This window comes from Labrus bergylta, chromosome 17 (genome assembly GCF_963930695.1).
Source record: "Labrus bergylta chromosome 17, fLabBer1.1, whole genome shotgun sequence".
NCBI classification, from domain to species: domain Eukaryota; kingdom Metazoa; phylum Chordata; class Actinopteri; order Labriformes; family Labridae; genus Labrus; species Labrus bergylta.
In genome coordinates, this window is record NC_089211.1 from 1,460,706 (window position 1) to 1,474,231 (window position 13,526).

At 38.6% G+C, this 13,526-nt stretch overlaps 1 protein-coding gene across 1 annotated transcript in view; it reads right to left on the reverse strand.

Moving 5' to 3' along the window:
- lpar1 (lysophosphatidic acid receptor 1) overlaps nucleotides 1-13,072 on the reverse strand; it is a 40,559-nt gene extending 27,487 nt beyond the window's left edge. The window contains exon 1 of the mRNA XM_020630599.3: nucleotides 12,524-13,072. The gene's annotated coding sequence lies outside the window, so the exon portion shown is untranslated. The remainder of the gene's footprint in view (nucleotides 1-12,523) is intronic.
- Between the last annotated feature and the right edge of the window lie 454 nt (nucleotides 13,073-13,526).

A 13,526-nucleotide genomic window follows, 5' to 3' on the forward strand; every position in this document is an offset into this window, starting at 1 on the left:
GTCGCCCTTGAGCACCAGTATGAAACCAACTCGCGGTGCATTGTGGGTTAGCATGCTAATGCTAGTGATCTTTATTATGCTCGTATCTTCACACTGCATGTAAATTTACCTGAAATGAGCGTGATCTAGAAACACAGTTAAGCAGTGAGTACAGTATGTTATTCTTCTTTTCTCTAGTCCCTCAATTAAACAACTTTTATACACGAGGGGAGGAGTCAGCCGGCCGGGCTGGCGATGTAAACAAACTGAAGATAGGACTCGGAAAACTCGGGAAACATCACAGACAGTGGGACTCGGGTGTTACACCCATTGTACACAGTCATGACTCACAGAGTTATTTTCAGAGGATATACTTGATTTCTATTACATTTAAGTGTGAAAAATTGTATATAAAGCCTTTACTGAAGTTTCAGAGGTTAACAAGGTGCCTGCTCAGTCGGGAATTTGTGGAAGGGACCAGAAGCGCTGAATTTTTCAGACTTTTTGATTTCTTTCCATCTTATTTTGCAGAAACGATTTTTAAAAATGTGCTGTGTCAGACTTGTGTCATGTTCACGACAGATCTGTTTGAAGCCAGTTTGACCTAACACAAAGCCTCTGCCTTATTTAGCATTTGTGCTGAGGACGGAATCCATTTTTACTTTTGTTCTAGTGTTGCACAAACAGTTGTGGCTACCTATAGCATAGCATTAAATCTGATCTATGGTTATTCATACCAGACTTATTCATGTCAAATCCATAGGTCTTTTGAGCTGGTAAAAATGCTGACAACAGTGAGCTAAAGTAACCTTTAAGTCATTTAAGATGTTCCAGGTCATTTTGGTGAAAACCATAGACCACAAATAAAGATAGATAAAGCCTTAATGACATAACTCTCAAGGGGGCGCTTGAAGCCTGTTGATGGCAGTGACCATTTAGAAAATGTTTTCTCAAGCTATACAGTATCTTTCAGTCAACCCAACACCAGGCAATGAGCTGAAGCTGAGGCAGGTCTCCTAACAAACAGCTACAGCGTGACAACTTGTCAGTCAGCTCAGCCACAGCCCTCATTATGAATTATTCAACCAAGCTGTAAACATTTTTATTTCTGCTGTACAAAAAGGTCATTTTTGAATGGATGTAAATCTGACTTCTGGCTTCTGTCGCCAGCCTCAGGTGGACAGGAAGTTGTTTATTAGTGAAAACACAACTTATATTTACATTTATCTTATTTGTCAATGATAACGTTTAATAGCCCCAAGTGTCAAATGATCATCATGTTCATTATACATCTGTCTTTGAACTATCTTTTTAGTGAGACTCCTCTAATCTGTCAGACTTTAAAATGTTTTTTGATACTTTAATCCCATATGGTAGCATTTTCCATCTGTTTTATTAGATGACTTGGCCCCATACATTTGTCACGTGGATGATATTCTTCCCATAACACATTTCACTAAGAGACTGAAAGCTATAGGACATGATAAAGACTGCCAGTCTAGGACCAGGACTACTTATTTGTTGAAGGTGTCAGATTGACTATTTATTTCTGTTTATATAAATTTGAAATGCCTAATGAACTTTGCATGTGAGAGCACACTGAGAGGATTTACGATCTGTGTTCTTCAGCAGCTATCATAAAACGATTCCCCTTGTTTATGTGAGCCTCTCTACTCTTCCCCAGATTTTCTCTCCCTCCACTTTTTCCAACTTTTCTTTCCACATGTTCTCCATTTTTGTTTCTTTACTTATTGCCCATTGTCCTTACTGTGTTCCTCCTTTCCTCTCTTCTTCACCACTCTTTTTGTTCACATTTGACTCCCCTCGTTTCAGCTCATCTTCTTGCATCTTTCTTTTCCTCAGCTTTCCCCTCCTGTCTCCACCTCTCCACTTCACTCCTCCTCCTTCTTGCCCTTCTACCTCCCCCTTCTACCCTCTGCCAACTCCCCACACAATGTGCCCATTGTTTCCACTCTCCCACCCCAGAAAGCAGAGACACAGGACTTCTACGACCCAGGATACACACTAACACTAACACACATAGGCATTCATTCTCTAACTTTCTCTTTAACTGTATGGGTGGGTAAACCTAACCACACGCACCCTCACACATTCTCTCAAACAGTTGCTGTGGAGCGGCACAGCTCAGTACAAGGGTTGGATTGAGAGTTGGCGTTGAGTCATGTGTGACAGCAGCCGTGACATGTTGATTCATAACTGGTCAGTGGATGATACCCCTACAACCACTAAAGCACTTTCAAGGAAGCCATAATGACACATGTTCAGTCATCATATGTATTTGCTAAGAATAGAATAGAATATGTTAACCCTATGATTTCGACAGTATATTTTTCCAGAATAGAATTTGAAGTCTTTATAAATTTTAAAAAAATAAAACGTGACACGTTTAAATGAAACGAGGCTGAATTGAATTAGAATAGAGCATGGAATTTATAAAGAATGAATGAAGTAGATTGAAAGTTTTAACAGAATAGCATAAAAAACAGGAAAGGATAAACTTACATTTAAAAGAGTGCAATCAGACTTATAGAACAACCATAGGCTTCTTTGTCCAGAATGAAACAGCATAGCCTAGAATGTGCTTGTAGGTCATATTTGACTGTCCAAGAAAAAAAACTAAAATTGACTGGACTGGATCAGGACTAATCGAAATGAGGGGATTTCGTTGCAGATAAGATAATTAAACTTGACTGTAATAGAATGGAATGTATCCTTTCTCATGGATTAAACTATCTTTGACTTAATAAAATCTAGAGCCTGACCGATTAATTGGCCAGCCAATAATATCGGACGATATTAGCTTTTCCAGTGAATATCAGTATCGGCTAATTTTATCACAGATCTGCACCTATTATAATAGATTGATTCACCATTTAAATAGCATTTAATTTGAGTTTCATTGTATCACACTAGCAGTTCTCGTTCATCAGCAGTGTGCTATATGAATTACAACAATCAAACGTGGACACAGGTACATGCCCAGTTACTTTCCAGTTGAGTGACCATCTTGACTTCCTTATATATCTTTTCCTCAAGTGTTTGATAACTGTATCTGAGGCATAAACACACAAAAAATAATAATAATTATATCTATCCTTACAGATTTGAATGAGCTAAGGTTCTAATGTATCGGTTTCTGACTTTCTCTCTCCCCAATATCGGTATCAACCCCAAATGTCCCATATTGGTCGGGCCTTAGTAAAAACATAGAATCTGAAAAATCTTTCAAAAAAAAGAAAAAAAACCTTTTTATGAAAAAACTTCTACCACATAACTAGAGATTTATGAATCATGTCATTACACCATCAACAGTAGTCTGAATTAAACCTTGAGAGTAATATGTCATCCCCTTATGTGGAGGAACAAACTTTCTTAATTACCAACAGCACAGTGAAGACAGGCTGATTAGAGGTTACAGTGGCTTCTGTTACGTCTAAACACCATAAAAACAATGTTTTATGTCTAATTAACAACCAGAATAATAAATAACACATGAAAGTGCACTTTAATTTGGCTATAAATTATTCCAGGGATCATAGCTTGGGAAATCTTAATGACAACTAAAATCCGACTCATGGGTTATTATCTGCCGAGCAGCATATAACTCATTTTGCAAATGTTCTTCAAATAAGCTTCTTTGTTTTAAGGTCTCTTTTCCATGATCTGTTCCACATGTTAAAGTAGGTTTTAAGGCTAAACAGCAGGACAGTAATCATTTGAAAGCCCTCAGAAATGTCACTACGAAGTGCAGACGTATAAGCATGACACATTCATGCATGGTGTGTACACCAAATCAAACCTAAACACAGTGGCATTTGTTCATTCTTCAACCACTAATGGTAGACTATTTGGATTCAATGAACTCCTTCAAGCTAAATTTGTGTCTCTTGTGAAGTTAACACAGTACTACAAAGTACACTCTGTATTTTTAGGCTTGAGTCCCACATATGCATGATCATTAGGTCATATGTTTGTAAAAGAAGTATGGTGGAGGGGATATTCCTTAGACTGCTACCTAATTCCTACAATGTGGATGTTGTTTTCAGTTTTTAGTGAGTAAAGCTTCCACAACAACAGCAGGCAACAAAAACAAAAGATAACTTTAAGACCTTCTGACACAAAGAGTTTGCTAATACTGCAATATAGCTCAAGTTGTGTAACCATGATTCATATTTGAAGTGGTTCTTTATGATAATGCTTCTTTAATTTCCAAATAATCAACAACAGAATAAGAGTCTTAACCATCTGTGTCTTGTTTCCCTGCAGTTTATTGATGGGTGTGTCTGCACATCCCATAATGAAATCACACTATTGGAGAGAGATTCCACTGATTACATCACCGTGGTGCAGATGCAATATTGGATTGCATCAGAGTGGTCTGCAGGGATTTTAGGGTTTGACTTAAAAGCATTCTTCAAATACATCAGTGACTACTCTGGTTTAAAGTACTAAGGCTGTGCACTAAGGGCAACAAAAGCATTCATTTTAAAGGCCTGAGTCCAATATGCAGTTGCCTTTAAAAAAAAAAAAAAACACCCAAGTAAAGAAATCAATCAATGCAACTGCAGGGACGTTTTTAAATAATATGTGGTCTGACGATTTAGATAATCTGACATTTCTATAGGCTACCTGGTGATGAATCTATTAGGGCCATTATATTTACAAGGAAATAATTTTTATATTTACGTTTCAGGACTACATATCACCACTAAGAGACTTGTTGCTCCAACAGTAATTGTGCCCTCATTTCTAAGATAAGACGTGAAACAAATCTAGAGTCCAGACTGACAAAACTTGACACAAAGTTACTCCCACCGCTTCGTCTGCAGCATATGTATGTGTATGAATGGGATTAGTTACTTCTGATGGTCACTTTACATAGAAACCTCTGCCATCAGTGTGTGAATGTGTAGGTGTGATCTGCGGTGTAAAAGCACTTTGAGTAGTCGGAAGACTAGAAAAGCTTTATACAAGAGCAGAGAATTTACCCTTTACCATTTAAAGTGTTTGCTGTATGGAGGCGAAAATAAAAAAGTGAATAGGAAGAGTTAAACAGACGTATTAGTCTTAGAGCCCTTCCTTTTTTTTTTTTTTTTTTTACAGATGTTATGGCTACAAAACATTAATTTAAATGAATTGCAAATGAATCTTCAATCACTAATTCATATGACAAAGGGCAAAACAGTTCAAATTCCATCATTAAGCTTGATGATCGCAAAATAAATGGAATACATTCCTGTTGTAAGTCTCTCTCTGTTCCATGTTTTTTTTGTACTTGAGAAGCATGTTAGGGTTTGAAGATGTACTAGGCTAGACTTTGGTTCAGACATTAAATGAGTGTTTGAGCTGAACACTCTTTACAGTCTGAGCTTTTACGCACCCCAGCCAAATTTACTTCAAAGTCCACTGAGTGTTTCCCTGAATTATGTCCAACGAGAGGGGATCATCTATTTGGAAATTAATGGACCCAATGTTTAGAAAATGCATCTAATGATTTGTAATAAATCAAATAAAAAACATGTATATTCAATTATTTTCATTATTTGTTTTATGGCTAACAGCAGATCCAGTTTGATGTTATATTATTGAAGCAGTCAATAAAGGGAAGGCCTGTTGAATTTATATCATTTTCATTATCTGAATGTTTTATCTGCTTGGTTTTGTCATGGCACTGCTAAAGTTGACCAACCAATGCCCATGGAAAAAATCCTGCTCAGTATCAAGATGTCTGTTTTTGAAGGGAAACTTCTGTAACAGGGCACTAATAGGAAAACAAACTATTGTCTGTCTTTGAGGGACATTTTTCAGACATAAATATAATATCCTCATTTTGGCACTTTCTACTTCCTCTTTCTGTCTTTCGCATGACTAACTTGAGACAATCTTTGTATGATTTTAACCCACATTGCCTCACATAAAACTGAAATAAGACATTCAAATCCTGAAGAGCAACGAGCCAAGCTGATGTGGTCGAGTGCCTGCCAGCATGAGGCTGTGAAATGGTTTCATTGTGGCTTTTGCTCGTGGCAACTTGATGTCTGGCTTATGGTGTGACCAGCAGCTGATTCAACTGCTGGTCATTTTTGACCAATATCCTTTTATCTAACTTGTTTTGTATGACTACCTGCTTCTCAATTGGTTACAAATTGGAGGTACACAACAGGACATGGAGAACTTTGCTTTATCTAGTTTGTTTAATTGTACTAGTGCTTGAGAACGCTGGCTCTGCACTGAGCGTCAGGAAAGAAACATGCAGAAGACGGTGGGACTAAATCTGTTTAATCGATTTAATCCTACTTCATTTCACCCACAAATGTTGCCGGTATTGAGTAATCAGTGTTTCTTAATGTGTGCACTATAATCAAACGTGTATACTTTTGCATATATGCATGTCGTTCCAGAACGTAAAACCGATGCTGGTGTTGATACCAGTTTACCACCCACCTCCACAGCACAGTTTTATTTATTCACTTTAAGTTTCTGTTAGATGAGTCTGTAGGGTAAAAGGTGCTCAGAAAGTCTGCCTATACCTAGACCTTAAATAAGTCAAGCTTATGGCTACAAATGTTAGAGCAAGTGGTTGTGTAACTGTATGCATTCTCTCTGGCTCTGTTTGAGGTCGTTCTAATCAGCTTGTTATTCCTTCAGTGTCAGTCTCCATTTCCCTGAAAGCGTCTGGATGTATTAAATACATTAGATAGCTGTTTGGTGTTGTTCCTTAAGGGCATTTCAAAGATGACAAGACTTTACTTTGATCCCTTTTTTTATACTCGTCAGACCTAGCTAGTAGGCTAAATGTCTACTACCTGTTTTCAAAACAACTATTATGTAATTTTATGTTTGATAACAATACTCGGTGAGGGTTGTTGTGAGGGATACAGCACATGGTTTATCATTTTATCTTCAAACTGCATTTGTCTTACAACGTATGTATGAGCAACCACATGAAAGATAAAGATGTCAAAAACATCTACCATACCAAACTACATTCTCTGTGTGTCACTCACACACACTGTTTAGCCCTCTAAACTGACAAGCACAGCTTCCTGTCAAAGCCACAGTTTAATTTTGTATTGGCTGAGATAAAAATGAATGGCAGAGGGGTTTTGCTACAACTTTTAGAAGTACATATACTGTAAGTTATAACTTTAAAATACAACGGCCATAAGAGGCTCAGGAGTTTTTATTACAAAGTACATCATTTAAAATGAGTCCCCATTTGTATGACTGCTAGAACACTTTATAAACGTCATCCTTTTATTCAAATTAATGACATTGCCACCAATAGTAACTTCTGAAACATTGATAGGTCCTTACCATGAAACTGTCATTAAACTCGGGTGATGACTTTAACACAGCTTCTCTTTTGGTCCGTGCATACTGAAACATGGTGATAGACTTCAAGGTGCAACGATAAAGATCAATCCTATATATATATATACATATATATATATATATAGAGAGAGAGAGAGAGAGAGAGAGAGAGAGAATTCTTCCTCATGAGACTAAGACTATAGAGGATCATAATCTATCCCTACAACTAATAAAGAAAACCTAATATACCCAAATCAAATTGGATCCATTTTTGATGGAGTTTTGTGAAGCCCTCACACATTGTTGATGCTTAGGCATTTAAAACTGCATGGGGAAGTTTGGAAAAATGTATTTCTTGATATTGAAATAATCTGCAAAGTGGTAGAAGATTTTCAACCAGGGGAATCATTGCTCTCCTGGTAAGAAAGAGTTACCGCTTCATTATGAGAGTAACAGAAATTGCCAATAAATGGACTGTTTAAAACAACAATCGTCAAGGAGAAAATGTGTATTTTTTAAGGATTTCCCTCCATCGGAAAGAATTTTCAGAGGCCTTGAGTGTCAAGAATGCGAGCTCTCATGCAGAATGATAAAGCTTAATTCCTAAGACAACCATGAGGATAACTTTGCAGTTTTTCATTTAGGACTTTTAAACATTACAAAACAACCATATAGGAACAAAAAACCACATTAAGCATAACGAAACATGTGAAGGTTTCAATCTGTTATTAGTGTTTTTAACCACAGCTGACCATGGTGTGTTATCTCAACAAGTACGATGTCACTGCAGCGCGTGCAAGCAGGATTAGGAGCAGAGCTGCGAGGGGAACTACATGGTGCGTCATCCTTTCAAAATGTCTAATTTAATCAGCAAAATAATCACGATCAGCTGTTGAAGAAGAAGTTGTGGTCTGACTTCAGATTCACATAGGAACAAAATAAGAAATACTGTAGGTTCAAAGGAAATGCTAGCACTGAGTAGCTCCTGTACTTGAACCTAATGAAATGCTAAAGATGAAAAAAACCTCACTGTTCTTCACATGTTTAATTGAATTTATGTTTGAACATGAAATAATCATCCCCCCTTCACATTCACTTTAAAGGAAATTTAAGTTCTGCTACAATAGCTCACAAAATGTGCCTCCTTCACCTGCATGAATGTGGAAACAATCTGGGTGTTGGGAGTAAGAATGGATGGAATGCAGGTCCTTAGACAAGGGGGTGGAGAAATCATGCTTTCAGTAATCACAACACAGATGTCTCAAGGACCCTTTCTCCTGACGGGTGTCAGAGCTCATGCAGGGAAACATAAAACAGCCATCTCCGGGGGAGATGATAAGTCTCTGCAGTGGGAGTTTGGTTTTGTTTGAACAAGAAGGTCATAAGTCAGAAGCATCAACTCATCCCTTCAAAATGTGTTTTGCTTTTCAGCAACTCACAAGTTTGTATAGAAACGTACTGATAAGTTTGTTTTTTGGACCTTGTCACATTTTTCAAACAGAACTTAGAGACTTACACACTGCTCCGCTACCATGGTTACTGAGGAAACCACTGAGCTCATGTGAACTATCCTGTCCACATATTTGAAGTTCAGTTGTGTCATAATATGGGTGACCCATGTGATTATTTTCTCATAAGTCTAAAGATGCATTAAAGTTAAAAAAGACCATTGTATTAGACAACATTATTATTCTTTACATAAAGTTAAATTCATTATAACAGACAAAGCCTTTAGCCTGCAATATTTTTAACTATACTTTTCTAACTTTTTGCTCTCTCTTTGCTCTCAGTTACACATTGCCAGTTCAAGGCAGAGGTGGAATGATTGGGCAAAGTCATTCTTCCCCTGATCCACCATTGAAGGATAATAGTAACAGAGTTGTATCTGGGGCGAGGTGGTGGAAATATAAAACTGGCAGGGTGGGACAGGGCTGTGTGTGAGCATGTCAGAGTGTGTGTGAGATGCTCCTGCTGTTTAGTTACAGTATGGCACAGTATAATCACACACTGGGGCATCAATATTTATTAGCCATTCACATGCAATGTTTAAGTCCAAAGGTGTAATACTGATGGAACTTTGTTATTGCATCATTGTTGAATTGCAATGTGTAAAGAGATAGTCCCTGTCCATCATCTCTAATCATCTCGCACTTATAGTAGCTGTAATTTGTTAAGCGTCTGCATGCATTACATGTGTCTTTCATTAGGGTCTCGGATATGGGAAGTTGTAGATCTCATGTTTTTTTTTCTACTGGTGGAGAAATGATTCTACTAAGCAACAAATCTCCCCATGGTAGAATGGAACTAAGGGTGCTGCAGCACTACTTCTGAGGAATTTCACAATAACGCGTAATAACATTTCTTCATGTCCAAAGTGGAAAGGTTAAATGTCTTATTGAACAGCCCAAGGTGGGAAAATCCTGAAGACCCTGTGCTCAGTAGTTTCCCTTTCCAACCTCCACATGTAGCTGCTGATGTGTTTCAGGATGAAGTGAAAGTTGCCTCTCAAATTTAAATAGTTGTAAAGATATCTTAGCCACGTTAAAAATGTATATTGGCAAGCCAGCTGATGTGGCTCATAGTGCAACATTACTTTGAGAATGTGCAGTCAGGGATTCAAACAGCTTTAAAGCTCCTGACCTAATCTACCCACAGGACTGTTAATGGTTCTCACAGCCCCCCTATGGCATCAGAGACCCCCTGAGGTTTGAGACCAAGGGTGGCAGGTAAAGAGGGATTATGCTATCTCTTAGAAATACACACTCAACACACACAATTAATGAGGTAACTTCAAAAAAGAATGGAAGTTCACCTCTACCACATCCTATAGTAAAAAACATGAAGACAAAATAACACCCTAGAGCAAATGTATTTTTCTTCATTCTTGTTTTCAGAGGCTGCTTTAAAGAAACTGTTGTGTCTAAAATGAACAATGATCTTTGGTTTTTATATATTGTAGCTCTTTTGGTGACTGTTTGTTCTCACGACTGCAGTCTCTGTTACTGATAATTCTACATTCCAAGTGTAAGAGACACAGATGGAAACTAACCATACTGTTGTGTCAGCCATGTGCCCTGCCTGCCATCTAAAATCTTGTGGTGAGATTTTGAATTCTCTGTAGACTCTTATCTGTCCTATAGAGATGTGAATGTAAGTAAATGGCTAACTTAGTCTGAAGGGGTGAGGATTAGGGGAACCTAAAGGTGCAAAACAATTATCACATTTTCTTTCACAAATATAAGCCTGGTGACGGTGCTATAGTGGGAAAAGTCATGGCAACTAAAAAGCTTTCAGATTAAACATGTCCATAGCTATTTGTTTCGTCATAACAGACTCAATTATTGAACAAGATCCATTCTGACCTGACATGCTCTAGATGATTTGCCAAGTCCTCCTCTGGGGACTTAAATCAACCAAGTTTTACAGCTGCCCTGCAAGTAATAGTTTGGACATTCTGCTCTGGGTCAAAATGTTGGAAACTACATAAATGATCCCATGTGAGGCAGCAAATGAGCAGGAACATATTTACATTCATGTATCTTGCAGTTTAATACTAACAATCTAATATATTCCAGCTAGGTCAGTGTCCAAATGTGTTAGAATATGCACCTGTAAGTACTCCACGAGCGTCATTTCTGGGAACATATCGAGGGGCGATTGATGGGTCAAGCAGACACAGGACTTCCATTTCACTAGTGAACTATCTTGAGTAATTTTAAGACCCAAACCTGAAACTTGTTGGAACGTTTCACGTGTGTTAATGAGTGTCACATGTCCAAAAATCATGAAATATTAAACATTTGTTAGCAAGATTAATTTTGGAACTATAATTCGATGTTGCCTGAATTGGTTCTTTAACTTTATTTATTTTAATTGGATATTTGGTATAGTTTACCACTATAACAATCTTAATCCCTACAAGTGTAAAACTGCTATAGTGGTATCTGTATCTCAAAGCTTAGGGCTTCAGAGCTACACAGGCTACCCTATTTAAGCTGTTGACTATATTATATTGTATGTCTTTATTCATGAAGAGCAACTAAAAGCAAGTGGCCAGGGATGTTATGCAGGAATCAGGAATCCCAGACGCAGAATGATTATCAGTGTTTGATGTTGTTGTATATATTTTTTTATCACATAGGGAAAATGAGGAACTATCACATTAGGAGCTCAGTTTAAAATCTGACCCTGATATGTGTCTCCATGCTGGTCACAGTTTTTTTGGGAAATGGTGAAGCGCTTTTACACCGCATGTCACACCCACCAATTCACACGCAGATGGCAGAGGATGATATGTACCATGACCATCAGAAGTAATTAATCCCATTCATACACATTCACACGCCGACGTAGCAGAGGGAGCAATTTGGGGTTAAGTGTCTTGCCCAAGGACACAACGGACATGTAGCTGGGGATCAAACCCCCGACTCTACCAACTGAGCCACAGCTGCCCCACAGATTCATGTCTGCTTTGAGGTCAAACATCTTTCCATCCATCAGTTAGGCAGTCACATCTGAGTTCAGGGAGAAGTTCATTTAGTTCATGAATTTGCTGCTGAATCTCAAGGCCTGGGTCCAAAACGCAGCACGGTGTGTTGACTCCTGCCGGTAATAGAGACAGCATCAAGGCGCATACTTCAATACAATAAATGTTTGAGGACTATCAATTTGCTCCTTGCCTGGTCATCATGCAAGTGCTGACAGTGCATCTCTTCTGTTGGATGACCGCTTGATATGAATAACTTGTTTTTTTCAGTGCTCGGGCTACAGTCGGGAGAGAGACAGGATGGAAGAAAACTCGAAGAAAATTCAAAGCACACTCAAAGACTGCAGATCAGCATGGAAAATCAACACAGATGTCCTTCTACTCCCAGACTCAACGCCTGCTTGTTTTTTTCCGCAGACTCCCTTCCACAAATGCCGTTTGATAAAGAGCCCAGCTCTGGCGCAACAAGTCCCTCATTCCAGCTGCGTCCCCGGTCTCACACCATAAAGACTCTGCACAACCTTTCGAATAACGGTGCGTGGAGCGGAGTCAGGCATCTGCTAATGCCATCACATACTTTATCTGAACAGAAACATCTCTAGCCTCGTCTACGTGGCAGGTAGACTTTGATTACGTAAAGATACCCACAACATGCAAAGACGCGCTAATGTGATTAAAAACTTTAAATGAAAAATAAAAAAGCACAAGATGTGAAATACTTACGGCGTATTCTTTTCCTGTGAAAGCTGTAAGTAAGGCAGTTTAGTTTACTCCCTAAACCGGTTCCTGGAGGTCCAACTCAACTTTGATTGAGGGTTCCTGAAATTCCTCCAACTTCAGACTCTGTTTGTGCAACTCTTGTGTCAAAGTCGCAGCAATGTACTAATGCAAGACTCCAAATCCAAAATACAGCCAGGTAACCCTTTCATTTTATTTCCGTGCAGAATAAAGCAATATGACCTCCGATTTGTGTCCCTGGTTAAGAAGTTTTTTTTCCAGATGAAGTGGCCTGATGCTCTCGTTGTGTCTCCGTGCCTCTCTGCGCTGGCGCGGCGGCTACGCTAAACACTCTCTCTCTACTCACTCTGACCGACCGACTGCCACACACACTCTGAAGGAGAGCAGCTTTGTCTGCGCATGACGTCACATACAAACATGCACGCACACAAACACGCACACACACACACACACACACACACGCACACACACACACACACACACACACACACACACACACACACACACACTCTCTCTCTCTCTCTCTCTCTCTCTCTCTCTCTCTCTCTCTCTCTCTCTCTGGATGCTCAGGCACTACAAACGTTTGTAGCGCGTGTCACTGCAAAACAACAAAACAAGAACAATCCTGAGCATTAACTTGGACTGTTGGATTATAAATATGTTATCACTGAAAACTAATGAACCACCATAAATAACAGGTTCTCAAAATTGTCATTCTCACAATCTTATTAAAAAGATTGATCATTCTATGATGTAAATGTCTTGTTACCAAAGATACTTCTTGTAGTGTTCTCAGTGGAGAGATTGTTCCCTTTCTCTCAGCACCTAATTAGAAACAGGTTTTTTTTTTCTGTAACTTGTTAAGAGAGAGACAGGAAGAGAAGAGGGTTGGAGTAGAGCTGAGAGAAAAAAGAAAGCATGAGACTGACACTGAAGGACTCAAAGACATATTGTATTCTTTACCAATTAACCTTCCACATAATATACA